The sequence below is a fragment of the Giraffa tippelskirchi genome, chromosome 13 (assembly GCF_054371585.1).
Source record: "Giraffa tippelskirchi isolate mGirTip1 chromosome 13, T2T-mGirTip1v1.2.pri, whole genome shotgun sequence".
Taxonomy (NCBI): domain Eukaryota; kingdom Metazoa; phylum Chordata; class Mammalia; order Artiodactyla; family Giraffidae; genus Giraffa; species Giraffa tippelskirchi.
Window position 1 is genome coordinate 12,815,823 of NC_137287.1, and position 18,244 is coordinate 12,834,066.

General features: G+C 42.0%; 1 protein-coding gene and 1 long non-coding RNA gene across 13 annotated transcripts in view; one reads left to right on the forward strand and one right to left on the reverse strand.

Moving 5' to 3' along the window:
- GALNT17 (polypeptide N-acetylgalactosaminyltransferase 17) overlaps nt 1-18,244 on the forward strand; it is a 419,610-nt gene that overhangs the window by 289,169 nt on the left and 112,197 nt on the right. The window lies entirely within an intron of this gene.
- LOC145532618 (uncharacterized) lies at nt 5,222-9,256 on the reverse strand. The gene is made up of 2 exons (XR_014073435.1): nt 7,764-9,256; nt 5,222-6,194 (listed from the first exon to the last, which is right to left on the reverse strand). It is a non-coding gene; the product is annotated as an uncharacterized LOC145532618 (long non-coding RNA).

Sequence of the window (18,244 nt, forward strand, 5' to 3'; positions counted from 1 at the left end):
ATGCTGCCTCCCTTTGCTTTCTTTTTGTTTGTTTTGGCCCGGTAAACCTTGGCGCATCTTTTTAACCTTTCTGTGTCTTTCTGTTTTCAGCATGTTGTTGTGAGTAGCACGTGGGTGGATTTTGTTTTTAAACTCCACATAAGAGTTTTTCCTTTTTAGGATAGGGTTCTGAACTCAGGAGAAAACACCATCCGCCCTTACTTTGTGTTCTGGTTTATGCCTTCTACCTGCATACTCCCTTGGCCTTCACTTTCTTTTTCTCTGCTGTCTGTTTTCTTTGTTTTTATCTTCTCCAGTGATTTGGAAAACATATGTTCTATTTCTTTTGTTTATATTTTCAAAAACACTTGAAGCCTATATATATATATATGTATATACATTTATATATACATATATATATATATAGTAGTTCCATTTTATTTATTTATTTTAAAATTTTTATTGGAGTATAGTTGATTTACATTGTGATGTTTCAGGTATATAGCAAAGTGAATCAGTTATCCATGTACATATATACCCTCTTTTTTTCAGATTCTTTTCCATATAGGCCAGAATATTGAGTAGAGTTCCCTGTGCAGGTTCTTATTAGTTATCTATTTTATATATAGTAATGTGTCTATGTCAATCCCAGTCTTTCTATATCTATATCTATATCTATATCTATATCTATATCTATAGAGATTAAATCATTGTATAGTCAGGTGACTTTTTTTTTATTAAAAGCATATCTGGAAAGGTTTTACAGGTTAGTAAATATAGATTTCTTTCAGTTTTATCTGTTTCATAATATACTATAGGGCCAACATTATGCAAACCTTATTTTATGAACATTTATTAGGTTTTACCTATTTTTATATTAAAAGTAAAGATATAATGAATGTTCTCCTTTTTGTTCACATACAAAACATATTGTCAAGTTGGCTTGCTGAAGCCTATATTTTTTAAATGATCAAACTCAAGAAGAAATCCCTATTGGTTGATTTCTTCCCAAATAAAGCAAAGTGTTTAACTCATTTAAATTTGTCCTGTCATTTCTCTTCTCTGCTCCATCCCTTCTCTCTATTAATAAATATGAGGATGTAAGCCTACCTTATTATCAGTTTATTAATTGTTACATTAGTCATCTCTTTGAAGAATGAGATTGAGTTACAGGTACCTCTGTCATCACATTTGTTATAATTACAAGACTTACCTGTTTAAATGTTTTTAGTGCCAGCACACAAATTCTTTTAGTCCAAAGTGTTTCCGCTTTTCCTTTTTAGTTGGGATTCTTCTTTTAGTAGGATGTTCGACTTCTTTCTCAGAAAAGAGTTGATGTGACTGCTGCTTACAGATGGTGCCAGAAATAGAAACAGGACCTGGGTCATTTCGATTTCCTTCTCTGTCTCAAACGCTGACTTCTTTACCGGAATCTACAGCCGATTCTTCACAAACTGGTTGAACCTACCCAGATGACCAGGCAAAGCCTCTCACTTTAAGATGCAAAATATATTCTTTTGTTAAACAGGAGTCACACCAAGCTCTCAACATTTCCAGACTTCTCCCTGCCTCACTTGCTTAACCAACAAGGTTACATCTCCTTAAAATGCTCTTCTTGTCTACCAGTGCCCAGAAAGGCTTAGCTCTCCTGGTGCCACTTCCTCCAGGAAGCCCACCTTCATCTCCAAGTTTGATATCATCTTTCTACAGCCCCTCCATCTGAACCTCCCTTATATCAGTGATCATTTTCTTTGCTTTATTAGTTATTGAATTTCTTATCCCTATCACTTCTGCCAACCTCTGAGTTCTGAGAGTCTTTCATTAGAGTTTTAAGATAAAATAGAGTCCTATTTATTTTTGTGTCCAGCCTATATCTAGCACAATGTATCGCTCATAAAAGACATGCCATCCACTGTTGTAATAATTATGATTGTTGGTGGAGCTATTCAATAAACTCGGAATGAAGAACCTTAATTCAGCATTCGTGGGGACATCTCTTCAGTGAAATGTTAAAAGGGAAGGAAGGTCTAAAGATAGTTCAGTATGATATATAAAAATCACATGGAAAAACCATTATACAGATCATTAAGCAATACAAATCCACAGAAGAGAAAAATTAAAACCAAGTCATCACGGAACGCCATCATTTAAGTGTGAAGAACGACTGATTTCCCCCTGATTGTGTGAGACCGGCCCTCTGAGAATATCATTAGGTTTCTTGGGAGGTAATTGAAAGAGGATTGAGGATTTCAAAGCCATAACTACATGGAGATCCATTTTTTCCTTCAGCTCTGGTCTGATTATTATCCTGTCCTCCACAGGCTGATGTTGAAGCCTCACTTTACTCCTGACTTCAAGGCTAGTGTAAACTTTTAGCTGTCTTTTCTCACTGTGCTCATTTTATAGTTGGTTTGTTAATAAATATTTGCCATCTGTAGCCAGTCAGCAGATGTAACAAAATCTTAAAATGTCTGCAGTAAAAAGTGAGACAAGGAACCTGGCATTTCATCACAAGAGACCTTGATTTTCTTCTTAAAAATTCACATATGTGTGTGTACTGTCTCTTTCTTGCATATACACATGCACACATACACACACACTCACACTCCTTATTGCCATTCCCCTTTTGTATTTATCCTTTCTCCACTTTTGAAATATGACTGCTGAATCATGATATTTACCAAAATTCCCTTCCATTTTGAGGGCCCAAATCATTGAGGAGGCCAGTGTGCCAAGCTCAGAGGGTCTCTGCAGGGGAGATATCAACCAGGCAGAGAGCCCAAAAGTGACTCAAAACAGGACGGAGCTCCAACCTCTCCTCACTGTCTGGGATACAGGATTATGGAGCCCCCTTGGGCTTCATTGTTGCAGTTTTTGGTATCACCTCATCGTCTGGGAATTCTTTCTGTTTCTCATACTTCTGTTTTCTTGGCTGGAAGGTTTCAGGCAAGTGTAATACACGTGTGTGTCTCTGACCTTAGATCTGGCATGGTGTCCCATGAGCTGATCTCAGCTCGGGATGCTCCCTCAGATGGGGCCAGTATTCCAGTCTTTTGCTTTTGCATCAGGAACAACCAAGTTAGGAAGAGTGCTTATGCTCAGTTATGTTGCATAACCAGTGACCTTGAATCTTGGTGGCCTCACCAATAGAAGGTCATTGTTGCTCATGTCACACGTCATCTACAGGCAACCTTGTAACTCTTCTTCAGGCTGTGGATTGACTGGGAATCCGTTCTATGTCTTCTTGTTCAGGGACCCAGCTAAAGAGTCATGTCTGTAGGTACATGATATTCTTATAAAGGGGGCAGGAGCAATCGGAGCAGTCCACACAAGGGCACTTGAAGATCCTGTTTGAATACGGCATGCATCACCTCCATTTACACACCATTGACCCAAGCAAGTCATATGACCAAGATCATGGTCAGTGAGGAAGAGAGTACCCAGGAAGTCATGGTCATAACGGTGACTAGATGAACAATTTTGTCCAGTTAGTACAGTCCATCTCCCTTTGTAACTCTGATATGTTTAGGAGGAATCAGAGATCCTAGTGAATTTAGGTACCAAATCGTAGCTATTACCTGCAGCACCAAAGAGTAGTTTGGTTGGATGAGTGGATGAATAGATAAATTTATAACTTTCTATTTGTAGAAGAAATGTGAGGAAACTTACAGTAAAAGCACAGGTATCTAAGACTTAAACCATGTGACTTAAGATTAAATGTTAAAAAAAAATGGAATATAAAATAGAGTATAAGTTTACAAAGAAAACATATGAACTTGTTTGCAAAGCAGAAACAGAGACACAGATGTAGAGAACAAACATGGATACCATGGGGGGGATGGGATGAATTGGGAGATTTGGATTGACGTATATACATACTATTGGGTGTTTTTTTTTCTTTTTTTACTGTTTATTAGATTTTTTTTTTTTAATGTGGACCACCAATTTTTTAAGTCTTTATTGAATTTGTTACAATGTTGCTTCTGTTTTATGTTTTGGTTTTTTGGCTGAGAGGCATGTGGGATTTTAGTTCCCTGACCAGGGATGGAATGCATATCCCCTGCATTGGAAGGCAGAAGTCTTAACCACTGGACCAGACTGCCAGGGAAGTCCCTATATACACTATTGATACTGTGTATAAAATAGATAACTGATAAGAATCTATGGTATAGCACAGGGAACTCTACTCAGTGCTCTGTGGTGACCTAAGTGGGGAGGAAATCTAAAAAGGAGGGGATATGTGTATATGTATAACTGATTCACTTTGCTGTACAGCAGAAACTAGCATGACCTTGTAAAGCAACTATGCTGCTGCTGCTGCTAAGTCACTTCAGTCGTGTCCAAGTCTGTGCAATCCCATAGACGGCAGCCCACCAGGCTCCCCCGTCTCTGGGATTCTCCAGGCAAGAACACTGGAGTGGGTTGCCAGTTCCTTCTTCGATGCATGAAAGTGAAAAGTGAAAGTGAAGTCACTCAGTTGTGTCCGACTCTTTGCGACCCCATGGACTGCAGCCTACCAGGCTTCTCCATCCATGGGATTTTTCAGGCAAGAGTACTGGAATGGATTGCCATTGCCTTCTCCAAAGCAACTATACTCCAACAGAAATTAATTTTAAAAATAAAATGGAAATATGAAGCTTCCATGATAGAAATGGCCCCTACCTCGCAGTCAGGGCCAAGAAGGAGGGATGGAATACCCAGCTCTCATCTGGTACTGGTTAGGTGTGTGCAGGCACATTACAAGAGACAGCTTTTCTCAGCTCTGAGCTTCTAGAACATTTATGATCTGGTTCTTTGCAGAAAGGGAATCAGCAGCCTCTTGACTTAGTAGCAGATAACACATGCTGTGTGCATCCCATCTGTAAGTGGGAAGGTCGGGGGCATGTGTTAGAGCACAGCTAGGTAATTAATAATCTGTGAATTTTAGTCCTGTTTACTTTAATATTTGCAAAGCTGATTATGCAATCAAGAATTCATTGTTACAAACATGCTGTTTAAGTTTGACTCGAGGGCTTCTCTACTGAAAGCTTCTGAAGTATAAATACCAAGAAAATGTAAACGTAGTTTTGTTTAAAAATAAAGATTAATTGTGATCATCAAAGTAGAGCATTTGCAAAACAATGAGCTTTGTGCTTAGAAAGGTCAACAGAAATAGATATATTGGTTTGTGACTCAGGCTATGTTTAGCTCCTTTCTCCTACTTACCCTGTCACCTGTCACATGGTGAGACTTCAACTGAAAAGGTGGCAAGAAAGAGTCCCTTCTGTCCCTTCAGGACAGTTAATATGTTCCTGGTCATCTGGGTTGACAGAGATTTTAAGTTGAAGTCATCTCTAAAACTGTGATTTCTGTTCTTCTGGTTAATTGTGAGAGAACAGGTTTTATGTCGATCTGTACAACATACACACAGACTTTTCTTAAAGACATTTTAGGAAGAATGTTAGGAGGTAAATACCTCATTCCCCATCTCAGTTACTCTTGGTCGGGGAACACCCACATCAGCTCACTCGAGGGGCTCGGTTAATCATCACTGATTGCACAAACCCTCTAAATCAGCATCTTTTGGAGGAGCTCAGGAATTCTATTTTTAACAAGCTCTACAGTTGATTCCTAACCACATGGTGATCTAGATAAGCATTGTCCAAATAGAACTTTCTAACTATGATGAAAATGTTCCATATTTGCACCGCCCAATATGATAGGCACATGAGCCCTTGAAATGGAACCAGTACAACTGAGTAACTGAATTCTTCACTTAGTTTTATTTTTGTTAATCGATTTTAAAATTTGCATCTCCTCATGTGGTCAGTGGCTACTGCATTGGAAGTGTAGAGACAGATGACAGTTAAATAACAATAGCAGATGTAGCAATAGTAGTACCAAGAGCCAACTGTGTATGACTTGACCCTTGGACTTTTCAAGTTTACCCGATGTCAGACCCTAGTCTAGGTCCTTTCCACGTAGTAACACATTTAAGCCTCACAAAATTCTAGGATATTTCCTAAAGGTAGTGGGTCAGTCAGGAAAATGGTAGCCAAGCCTGGTATTCCAAACAGAGAGAGTATTTTTTTTTCCATTGGAGTATAGTTGATTTATAGTGTTGTGTTAGTTTCTCCTGTACAGCAAAGTGAATCAGAGATACACAAACACCCCCCAGCACACACACACACACGCGCGCATGTGCACACACATGAGCTTCTCTGGTGGCAGACGACCTGGGTTTGATCCCTGGGTCAGGAAGAAGGAAATGGCAACCCACTCCAGTATTCTTGCCTGAAATCCCATGGACAGAAGAACCTAGCGGGCTACACATGGGGTAGCAAAAGAGTCAGACACAACTTAGCGACTAAACAACAAGTATCTATATATACACTCTTTTTTAAATTCTTTCCCATATAGGCCATTACAGAATATTGAGTAGAGTTCCCTGTGCTATACAGCAGGTCTTTATTAGTTATCTATGCTATATATAGTAGTGTGTGTATGTCAAGCCCAGTCTCCCATTTATCTCTTGCTCCCTATCCCCTGGTAACCATAAGTTTGCTTTCTCCATCTATGACTCTACTTCTGTTTTGTAAATAAGTCCATGTGCTCAGTTCACCTGGGGATGCAGTGGAGGTGGTACTGGGCCTCTGAGGTTCCCTGGCATTTGGAACTCTTGGCTTCCTTTGCTTCTTAGTGATGCAGCTCCAAGCTGGAGACAGAAAATGAATCCTATTTCCTTCTCCTGACGTCCAGCCTCCTGCCAGTGCCTCCCATTGGCAAACATCTAATTTTATGGCACATAGAATCTGTATAGCCTAATTTAATCAGAATCTAATCAGGCAAAGGGATCTGGGAAATGTCATTCGGGAACTTCCTGTCCCAGTATCACAGTGCTGTATTGAGAAGTGTGGGCTTGGCACTGAGGGAGACTAGAAAAATCACCTGCAGAGAGTTTCTTGATTAGCATGTCTCTCTCTCTCTTTTTCCTTTTTCCTTCTTTTGGTCAAACTGCAAGGCCTGTGGGATCCCAATTCCCTGGTCTAGGGATCAAATCCAGGCCTTCTGCGGTGAAAGCTCGGAGTCTTAACCACTAGACCACCAGGGAATTCCCTGGCACTTCTCTCTCTTTTTAAATTAATGTTTATTGGAGTATGGTTGCTTTACGATGTTGTGTTAATTTCTACTGCACAGCAAATGAGTCAGCCATACCTATTAATATATGCCCTCCCTTTTGGACTTCCTTCCCATTCAGTCACCACAGGGCATTAAGTAGACTTCCTGTGCTAAACAGTGAGTTCTCATTAGTTATGTATTTTACGTGTGTGTGCTAAGTCACTCAGTTGTGTCCGACCCCATGGAATATAGCCTGCCAGGCTCCTCTTAGTGGATATGTCTCAATCTCAACTTCCCAGTTCCTCCCATCTCTCCTTCCCCCTTGGTATCCATGTATTTGTTCTCTATGTCTGTGTCTCTTTCTGCTTCACCAATAAGATCATCTATACCATTTTTATAGATTCCACATATATGCGTTCATATACAATACTTGTTTCTCTCTTTCTGACTTACTCCTATGTGACAGTCTCTAGGTCCATCCATGTCTCCGCAAATGACCCAATTTTGTTCCTTTTTATGGCTGAGTAATATTCCATTGTATATGCTGCTGCTGAGTCACTTCAGTCATGCTCAACTGTTTGCAACTCCATGGACTGTAGCCTGCCAGGCTCCTCCCACCATGGAGATTCTCCAGGCAAGAATACTGGAGTAGGTTGCCATGCCCTCCTCCAGGGGATCTTCCTGACCCAGGGATTGAACCCTTATGATCAAGTCTCTTGTATCTTCTGCATTAGCGGGCAGGTTCTTTACCACTAGCGCCACCTGGGAAGCCCCAATCCATTGTATATATCTACCAAACCTTATTTCTCCAATCTCTGTTGATGGACGCTTAGGTTGCTTCCACGTCCTAGTTATTGTAAACAGTGCTGCTATGAACATTGGAGTGCTTGTATCTTTTCGAATTATGGTTTTCTCTGGGTATATGTCCAGTACTGGGATTCCTAGCACATCTCTTAAACCTGCATATGTGTAACTGTGTGAATGACATCATCACTTTCCGAGTTCAGTGGCACAGATTAGATCGTGTCTCCCGAGATGGTTTGGGTCTAAAGAACCAAATCTTGACTGATTGTTAATTTCCACATTCCCCTCAGTGGGAGTCTGTGCAGAAGTATAAATGCACAAGAGGGCTACCAGCCCTTTTCATGGATATTTCATCCCTATTTTGCTAACTGGTTTCTTCTCTGATAAGCCTTGAGGAGTCTCTCGTGCAGAGCTTAAAGCTCTAGAGGCAACTCCAAGGAACCTGCTTCTTGCTTTCCCCTGGGTCCACTCCTATCCATAGCCCTCTAAAGCTTGCTGCTCCCCGTGGGGAGGAAAAAAGGCATGAAAAATACATAGAAGAGAAGTTGCCTCTTGCTTCACCTGTTTACAGTTTCTGTGCTTCTCCCAGTAAAAGATCTGTTGCCTTAGTAGGACCTCTCTGTCTCTTCCTTATGGCCAAGATCTTCATCTCCGGAGATGGACCAGGCATAGCGTGTACCCCCACGTCCACCCACAAACCCATGTAGGGAATAGAGTAGCTGATGCTTGAGTTTCTCTTTTACCAACACTCAGACCGAACATTCAGAAATATACTTCTTAATAAAAATTTCTCTGAGAGAGATAGGAGAGGGATGGACTGGGAATATGGGGTTGGTTGTTGCCGTTGCAGTTATTGTTCAGTCTCCAAGTCGTGTCTAATTCTTTGAGACCCTATCAACTGCAGCATGTCAGGCTTTCCTGTCCTTCACTATCTCCCGGGAGTTTGCTCAAATTCATGTCCATTTAGTCGGTGATGCCAGCCATCTGACCATCTCATCCTCTGTCACCCCCATCTCCTCCTGCCTTCAATCTTTCCCAGCATCACGGTCTTTTCCAATGAGTCGGCTCTTCACATCAGGTGGCCAAAGTATTGGAACTTCAGCTTCAGCATCAGTCCTTCCAATGAATATTCAGTATTGATTTCCTTCCCCTGGGGTTGGTAGATGCAAGCTATTACGTTTAGACTGAATAAACAACAATGTCCTACTGTATAGCACAGAAAACAATATTTGATATCCTGTGATAAACTATAATGAAAAAGAATATTATAAAAGAATGTATATATGTGTATAGCTGAGTCACTGCCGCAGAGATTGACCCCACATTGGAAATCAACTATATGTCAATAAAAATAAATAAAAATAAATTTAAAAATTTGAATTACATAAGGGAACTTATCTTCATCATATGAGTTAAAAGTCTTCCCATGGAAGTGAAGCTAAGGCATTGAGATAGGAACCAACAGGAGTCAGTAATATGAGTGACCGGCTCATGAATCTATTTAACTGGAGGGGAACAAATATGTGTCCATCTTCCCTGCCAGAATTTGTAAAATAAATATGAAGTATCAGTTCAGTTCAGTTGCTCAATCGCGTCCGACTCTTTGTGACCCCATGAACCACAGCACGCCAGGCCTCCCTGTCCATCACCAACTCCCAGAGTTTACCCAAACCCATGTCCATTGAGTCAGTGATGCCATCCAATCATCTCATCCTCTGTCGTCCCCTTCTCCTCCTGCCCCCAATCCTTCCCAACATTAGGGTCTTTTCCAATGAGTCAACTCTTCACATGAGGTGGCCAAAGTATTGGAGTTTCAGCTTCAACGTCAGTCCTTCCAATGAACACCCAGAACTGATCTCCTTTAGGATGGACTGGTTGGATCTCCTTGCAGTCCAAGGGACTCTCAAGAGTCTTCTCCAACACCACAGTTCAAAAGCATCAATTCTTCGGCGCTCAGCTTTCTTCACCGTCCAACTCTCACATCCATACATGACCACTGGAAAAACCGTAGCCTTGACTAGACGGACCCTTGTTGGCAAAGTAGTATCTCTGCTTTTAAATATGGTATCTAGGTTGGCCATAACCTTCCTTCCAAGGAGTAAGCGTCTTTTAATTTCATGGCTGCAGTCAACCATCAGCAGTGATCTTGGAGCCCCAAAAAATAAAGTCTGACACTGTTTCCACTGTTTCCCCATCTATTTCCCATGAAGTGATGGGACCAGATGCCATGATCTTAGTTTTCTGAACGTTGAGCTTTAAGCCAACTTTTTCACTCTCCTCTTTAACTTTCATCAAGAGGCTCTTTGGTTCTTCTTCACTTTCTGCCAGAAGGGTGGTGTCATCTGCATATCTGAGGTTATTGATATTTCTCCCAGCAATCTTGATTCCAGCTTGTGTTTCTTCCAGCCCAGCATTTCTATGATGTACTCTGCATATAAGTTAAATAAGCAGGGTGAGAATATACAGCCTTGACGTACTCCTTTTCCTATTTGGAACCAGTCTGTTGTTCCATGTCCAGTTCTAACTGTTGCTTTCTGACCTGCATACAGGTTTCTCAAGAGGCAGGTCAGGTGGTCTGGTATTCCCATCTCTTTCAGAATTTTCCACAGTTTATTGTGTTATGAAGTATAATGTCTTAGGAAATAGACATGAGATCAATGGATGAATATAGCGGATAATGACAGACTTTTAAATTGCAATTTCTGGTTCCTGTAACCAATAATTTCAGAGCTCTACTCTTTCTTGGGGACTTCGGGAAAATATTCTCTTTCCCTTGCATTGCAGTGTTTTCCCACAAACTCTCATCCTCAGGAGACATGCTGGGCAACATGGTTGATTATCTTAGGCTTGGGTTGGCAGTCGGAGCCTGTTTTCCATCCTTACAGCTGGAGGCAGAAGGATGCACACAGATTACAGGTGTACATCTAGAAGCTTCATTTCTGAGCCTCTGCTGGGCTAAGGTGGCATCGTATCTTTACCCCATGCCTGAGGCACTGAACATTTGCTTTTGCATGTTTGTTTGGGAGTTCTTTGCATGCATTTTTCATATTGAGTCTCAGTGATACCTTCTCCCTTCTCTGATCACTTGGGAGAACTACACTTCTATGATACAGTACATCATGCCCCTTCTGGCCATATTTCCAACCTCTTGTTTTTTGGGAGTTTTAGTCTCCTAAGGGAGAATGGTGCAACCCAGTGTCTTTTCTCCTACAATAGTAAGAGCCAAGCTGCCCAGTTTTTTTTTCTCTCTCTACCCCTGAGCCTTTTTGCCAATGGGAAGATGGTAAGGAAGCATCGTATAGCTTTCTCATCATCCTTCAAGAGGTCAAGAACGCTGTGTTTCACGAGAGAGGCCAGAGTTAACGTTTGTCCATCCAGCCCCACTGGCTTGTGAGTAGTAACTATTTCAGTCAGATTCAGGCCATAGCTTGCCTGAATCCAAGCTTTAAAATGGTTAGAAATTTTTAGGTTCTTCTGTCTGTATTTTCACCCATCTCACTACGTGGCCTGGTGGATATCAGCCAGATGCTAACTGACCTCTGAATCCAGTTCATGCTATTCTTGTTCTTCTGTCTCTTTGTTCTGAAATATTCCCTGGGTTCACACTCCCTGGCAGAAGAGGACAGCAGATTAGATCTGCGTGGAAAAGAGGAGCAGTTGAGTAAAATCTGGTACATTTCCTTTAACTTCTAAGCATTGTTACTGTGAAGTCAAAGTCTATAAAAAATCTGTTGGGGGACCATTGCATTCTGCTCTCGATGGGTAATTGTACAAACAATAAGTCATCCCACTTTGTGATGCTTCCTTCTAACATATGGCTTGGCGATGACCACGCTGTCTTTGTCTCTAGCATGTGCATCAAGCATCTGTGTTAGGAAAAGTGCTGGGCATGAAATCTGCGGTCGTGTGGTCACGATTTCATTTTATCTGCTTATTAAGAAGACAGATGTCATTTCTGAACCAGGTGTCAAGACCCTACCAGGGGTTACCTAGCAATTGGATAGGAGTTGGTAAGCATTAAGTATTTCTGCACCTGAGACCGACCTCCCCAAGGCAATTTAATTTGTAGAAATAAATGCATTTAAATTTCCAACAATTGGAATTTTTTGAGTCTGTATACAGTAATGCTGAAGCTGTATCTATATAACACCCCAGCCAGGCCATTATCCAAGCATATTTAGTCATAAAACCCAATGAATTCAGTCTAACAACTCATTTTATGACTCAACTGACTGTCTTAACAATCAGTCTATTTGGGTATTTAGCTATCAGAGATTAAAGACCAAACATCAACGGCTGTTCATAGCAGAAGAGACTGTTTATCAGCTTTAGTCTCTATGCTTTTCATGAGATTCTCTTTCCCGGAGATACAGGGAGCCAGCCTTCATTAGTAGACTAATTCCCCCAGGTTTGTCATTCTACCCAATACTCTGCATTGGGGGGCGCTCCTACATCTGGGCCCCCTCCTTTCTCTAGACACAGCTGGAGCAGCCTGGCACAGATGTCCAGCCTCGGACACAGTCACATGTTCATTGTTCAGGGGGAAGTGGGGAGGACAGACCTTCAGTCTTAAAGAGCTCCTTCTGTAATGGAGTGCACACAGATACAGACGAGTTGGAAGTGACTAGAAGTCAGCCCTTGAAAGGCTGAGTGATGGCAAGAGCTTGGAAAGACATAAACTTGGAAGAATCAGATCCTTCACATTCTGTTTGAAACCCTGGAAATCAGAGCTACCCAACGCTGTTTCCAGCACTGTACTCCATCCTTCATCCTTCTGGAAGGATAAAATGGCCTCATTTCTTTAGCCCTTAAAAGCCGACGGCACGTGGATGTCGACTGCATCCCCTCTGCTTTGTTCTCAGTGGGGATAAGAGACCAAGAGCTCCACACTGAGCCTTCCCATCATCACAATTGGCCGGGGCAGAGTGCAGAGCAAAAGTGCATAGAAGAGATCATCAATTAACCTAATAAAGTTGATTTAAAGGCCTTTAAACTTGAGAGTGAGTTCAGTGTCTGTGAAAGCTCTTCCTAGTCCCTTGGGGTGATGAAATAAAATGATCAATCACCCTTATCAACCTCCCTTTTTTGGGTATCGTAGTGGCGGGAATAGTTTCTCCATTGGCAAATTAGCCCTCATTTTATGAAGGGTTTTCCCAGTCCCTTCGCTTGCTGTGAGTTCAGGATCTGAGGCCCTGAAATGAGTTCTCCTTCATCCCTTGCCTCACATCCGATTGGAGGGCTGGGAGGAGCAGCGTGGGTCAGCAGTGCTTACCGACTGCCCTTTAGGTACTGGCCCTGGTCGTTGGAGCAGGGAGATATGCTTGGAGGCTGAGCTTTGTGGTTTTTTTTTTTAATGTTAAAATTACAAAAATAGAAAAATGTTTGTTGGAGAATTGTATAAACTGAAAGCCACTTATCTTACTTCCTTTCTTTGTGTGCTCAGTCACGTCCGACTCTTTGCAATGCTACGGACTGTAGCCTGCCAAGCTCCTCTGTCCATGGGATTTCCCAGGCAAGAATAATGAAGTGGGTTGCCAAGGCCCTCCTCCAGGGGATCTTGTTGACCCGGGGAGCGAACCCTGTCTCCTGCATTGCAGTCAGATTCATTACCCACTGAACCACCTGGGAAGCCCTCTACCTTTGAACTGTTTGTATATAGTCTTCCAGACCCTTTGTGCATTTACCAACAAGTGTACCTGTGCATGTAGCATACGCCTGTGCTCATAAGCATATATAACACATTCCATGTAAATTCAACAAATATCTTCCAACAAATATATAATATATGTACAAATATGTATACATATATGATCTTCCCTGGTAGCTCAGCTGGTAAAGAATCTGCCTGCAATGCAGGAGACCCCGGTTTGATTACTGGGTCAGGAAGATCCCCTGGAAAAGGGATAGGCTACCCACTCCAGTATTCTCGGGCTTCCCTGGTGGCTCAGACAGTAAAGAATTCACCTGCAATGCGAGAGACCTGGGTTCAATCCCTGGGTTGGGAAGATCTCCTGGAGGAGGGCATGGCTACCCACTCCAATATTCTTGCCTGGAGAATCCCCATGGACAGAGGAGCCTGGCGGGCTATAGTTCATGGGGTCTCAAAGAGTTGGACACAGCAGAGCAACTAAGTATAGCACATTTTTAGATTGAAGTTTAGTTGATTTACAGTGTTGTATTAGTTTCAGATGTACAGCAAAGTGAATCAGGTATATGTGTTTATGTGTATATATAAATATACACATTTGTTTTTCAGATGCTTTTGCATTAACAGTTATTTCAAGATCCTGAATATAGTTCCCTATGCTATACAGTAGGTCCTTGTTGTTTAATCTTTCTTATGTATATGTGTGTGTATATGTCAATCCCAATCTCCCAATTTATCCCTTCTCCCCCCTTTCTTCTTTGGTAACCATAAGTTTATTTTCTGTGTCTGTGAGTCTGTTTCTTCCAACAAATACTGGGTTGATCAGAAAGTTCATTCAGAGTAAGATGTTATGGAAAAACTCAAACAAACTTTTTGGCCAACCCAATATTTTGATGGTACCTGCAATGTGCCAGACTCCTAGTGAATAATCAGTCACATTATTCTGCAGCTTGACTTTTTTTTTTTTAACTTAACATCCATCAAGGACACATATCCATAGCTGGAATTTAGTTCTACCTCAATCCCTTTAACAGTTGAACGCCATCTCCTTTATCTCATAAACAAATACTAATGAAACACCTGCCGTGTGCCAGCACAATTCTAACTGCTGAGCTTAGGGCAGTACACAGGACAGAAGGACGTCCATCTGTCCTTGGAGCCTTTTAATCAGGACCTATTGATGGGTACTATGTCGTTTCTATTTTTTTTTATTCCAACAAATTCAATAGTGATTAGCCTTACATGTATATTTCACAGACATATACACATGCATATACACAGATATATCTAGGGCAGTTTCCTCAAAGTAGAAGTGTTCAGTTCAATCCTATAAGCATGTCTCTGTTATAATTCACAAACCAGAACTGGAGATTTGAACTGCCCATGAAGGCAGTGTTCACCAATGGACCATTTTCTTCCTTAACACAAGGCTCCTTATGGTCAACACCGCAACAAATCCACTTTGACTTTGAATCTATACTCTATATTTGCCGGTCCCTGAGTCTTTAAGCCACCACACCTCTTCTGTTCTCACTTCCAGCCCCATTTCTGCAAGTCAATGTGACCACACTTCTACTCTTTCTCAATCTGGGACGATGTAAGGAAACAGAACCTGAAACACCTTTCTGTGAATTCTTCCTGAGACCCCCAGTGTGTTCAGGCTGCAAATCTGAAACAGTAATGAAAAGGACAATTTAATTATGAGCATGGCTGCTTAGCGACTTGAACACCATTTCTTTCTGAATTCCTGTCGCTCTCTTATGGTTACACAGGGAGGCCCTTTGCAGAGAGGACTTCTTGAAGCAGTGCTCAGTCTCTCTGTCGTGTCCGACTCTGCAATCCCATGGACTGTGGCCCACTAGGCTCCTTTGTCCGTGGGATTTTTTTAGGCAAGAATACTGGAGTAGGTTGCCATTTCCTCCTCCGGGGGTGGGGATCTTCCCTACCCAGGGATTGAACCCACGTCTCCTGTGGCTCCTGCCTTGCTGAGTGGTTCTTTACTCACTGAGCCATCATGGAAGCCCTCATGAAGAAGAGTTACCAAAGGAAGAAGGTCCTGCTCAGGTCCACCCATTCATTTGCTACCCAATACATATTTATAGAGCACTTACTCAATGAAAGATGTTGTGTTAAGTGCCATTGATGATCTACAAGGGAACTAGAACGTGAGCACATTTTTATGGCAGGAGAACTCAGAACTGTAGGTGAATCAACTAGAGCAGGAACCATAGATCTGCCTTCTACTTGCCCTGCCTTTTAACAAATTTTGTTTGTTTATTTTTAGTTATGCTGAGTCTTTGTTGCTGCTCTGGCTTTTCTCTAGTTGTGGTGAGTGGGGGCTACTGTCTAGTTGTGGTGCTTAGGCTTCTCATTGTGGAGGCTTCTCTGGTTGTAGAGCACAGGTTCTCGGGCACGTGGGCTTCAGAGGTTGCGGCTCCCAGGCTCTAGAGCATAGGCTCAATAATTATGGCTCATGGGCTTAGTTGTTCCACGGCATGTGGAGTCTTCCCAGATCAGGGATCAAACCTGTGTCTCCCATGTTGGCAGGAGGATTCTTCACCACTGAGCCGCCAGGGAAGCCCCTTGCCCTGCCCTTTGGAGAATTAAAATATAGAACAGATGTTTTGCAAGTAGATTTACCCAGACTCCTTTTGCCAAGGTTAATGAATCCAGAGGCTCATCAGATTTAAGATGCCACCTGGCAGATGTGTTGAATCCCAATAACTTATAAATTTGGAATACTAGAGTATAGAAATCAAGCCTGGTGAATGAGGTATGTCTAAGGAAGAAGACAGCTGTATAGTTTGTTTCCGTGTCTCTGGGGGCAAATGCTTGACCTTTTAAAAGGAGAGCCCACGCTCCCAAAGAATTTCATTTTCCCTTGTCCTTTTGTCAGAGAGTTGCAATAACCCATGGTTGACTTATGGTTTCAACCTACGGTTGAGAATATGTTTCTTATCTTGTGCCCTGCCTATGAAATTGACCCTGACATAGTTTCCATCTCGCTCATTTTCTCTTAAAATAGGGAGGAAATGAATGAAGCATTGTCTCCCTCCCACCCAAAATCATGAAGCCCAGAGTGGTAGGAGTTCATTCTGAGAACTGGTCGAAGTCAGCAATCCACCTTTTTTGCAAGCCAGCGCAGGCTAGTTCTGCCTAAGCAGAAAGAAAGTGTTAGTCGCTCAGTCCTGGCCAACTCTTTGCAACCCCATGGACTGTTGCCCGCCAGGCTCCTCCGTCTATGGAATTCTCCAGGCAAGAGTACTGGAGTGGGTCACCTTCTCCCTTCTCTTTTTGACCCAGGGATTGAACCCAGGTGTCACCATCTGAACCACCAGGGAAGCCCTAAGCAGATAGCTGCTACTGCTGCTGCTAAGTCACTTCAGTCGTGTCTGACTCTATGTGACCCCATAGATGGCAGCCCACCAGGCTCCACCATCCCTGGGATTCTCCAGGCAAGAATACTGGAGTGGGTTGCTATTTCCTTCTCCAGTGCATGAAAGGGAAAAGTGAAAGTGAAGTCACTTAGTCGTGTCCGACTCTTAGCGACCCCATGGACTGTAGCCTACCAGGCTCCTCCGTCCATGGGATTTTCCAGGCAAGAGTACTGGAGTGGGGTGCCATTGCCTTCTCCAAAGCAGATAGAGGGCTCTCAAAACCAAGAAGGAAAGTTGGTTTGTGGTTCTGACCAGAGGCTGTGGTTGGCTTCACACTATGGAGACTGAGTTAACTTGGCAAATTTTTCCCCATTATCATCCTTTTGGCAATTCCTATAGTCTGAATTTGTGTCCCCCACCCCCAGCCCCAGATTCATATGTTGTAATGCCAATGCCCAGTGTGACGGTATTAAGAGATGGGGCCTTTGGGAGGTGATTATGTACAGTAACGAAGGCAGGGCCCTCGTGAATGAGATTGATATCCTTATTTAAAAAGCCTGAGAACTCTCCTGTTCCTTTCACTGTGTGAAGACACTGAGAGGTTTACAACCCAGAAGAGGGTTCTTACCTGACCATACTGATACCCTGATCTCAGACTTGCAGCCTCCAAAAATGTGAGAAATAAATTTTTGTTGTTTATATGCTACCCCGCCTATGGTACTTTGTTACAGCAACCCAAACAGACTAAGACAGCATCTCTCTTTCATTAAGAAATGTTCATCAAGAGGGGGAAGACTCGGTTTTTGAAGATCCTCTTTGATTTCCAACTTCATCATTAATGAGCTGTATGATTTTGTGTAAGTCCCTCAAATCTTTCTTAGCTTCCATCTTTTCATCTGTAAGATGAGTAATTTAATACCTGTTAATACCTGTGCCTTTATCAAATGGATTTTTTAAAGATCAAGTGAGTGATAGGAATTAACCTCTAAAGCTTTATTTATGAATTATAAAGCCTTATTCGAATGTAGATCACTTAGTAATTTGCACTGCTGTTGGCAACAGGGAGAAATTGCGCAAGCTCCAGTAGCTTGCTGGCTAGCGCTGGCATATGGCAGGAGCCAACTTTCATATCTCTTAATCTCTTTTGCATAGTTTCCATCTCTTTATAGGCTCTAAGGGTAATTCCATCAGTCTCTCCCTTTGTTCACTCTATTTCTCTCTTTGGCTATATAATTTACTATTTGACTTTGCTATTACAAATTTATTATTTACAAATTTACTAGTTGTTTGTCTAGTTAGTTGTCTGCTGTGTTTTTAATTTCAGGGACGACATTTCTCA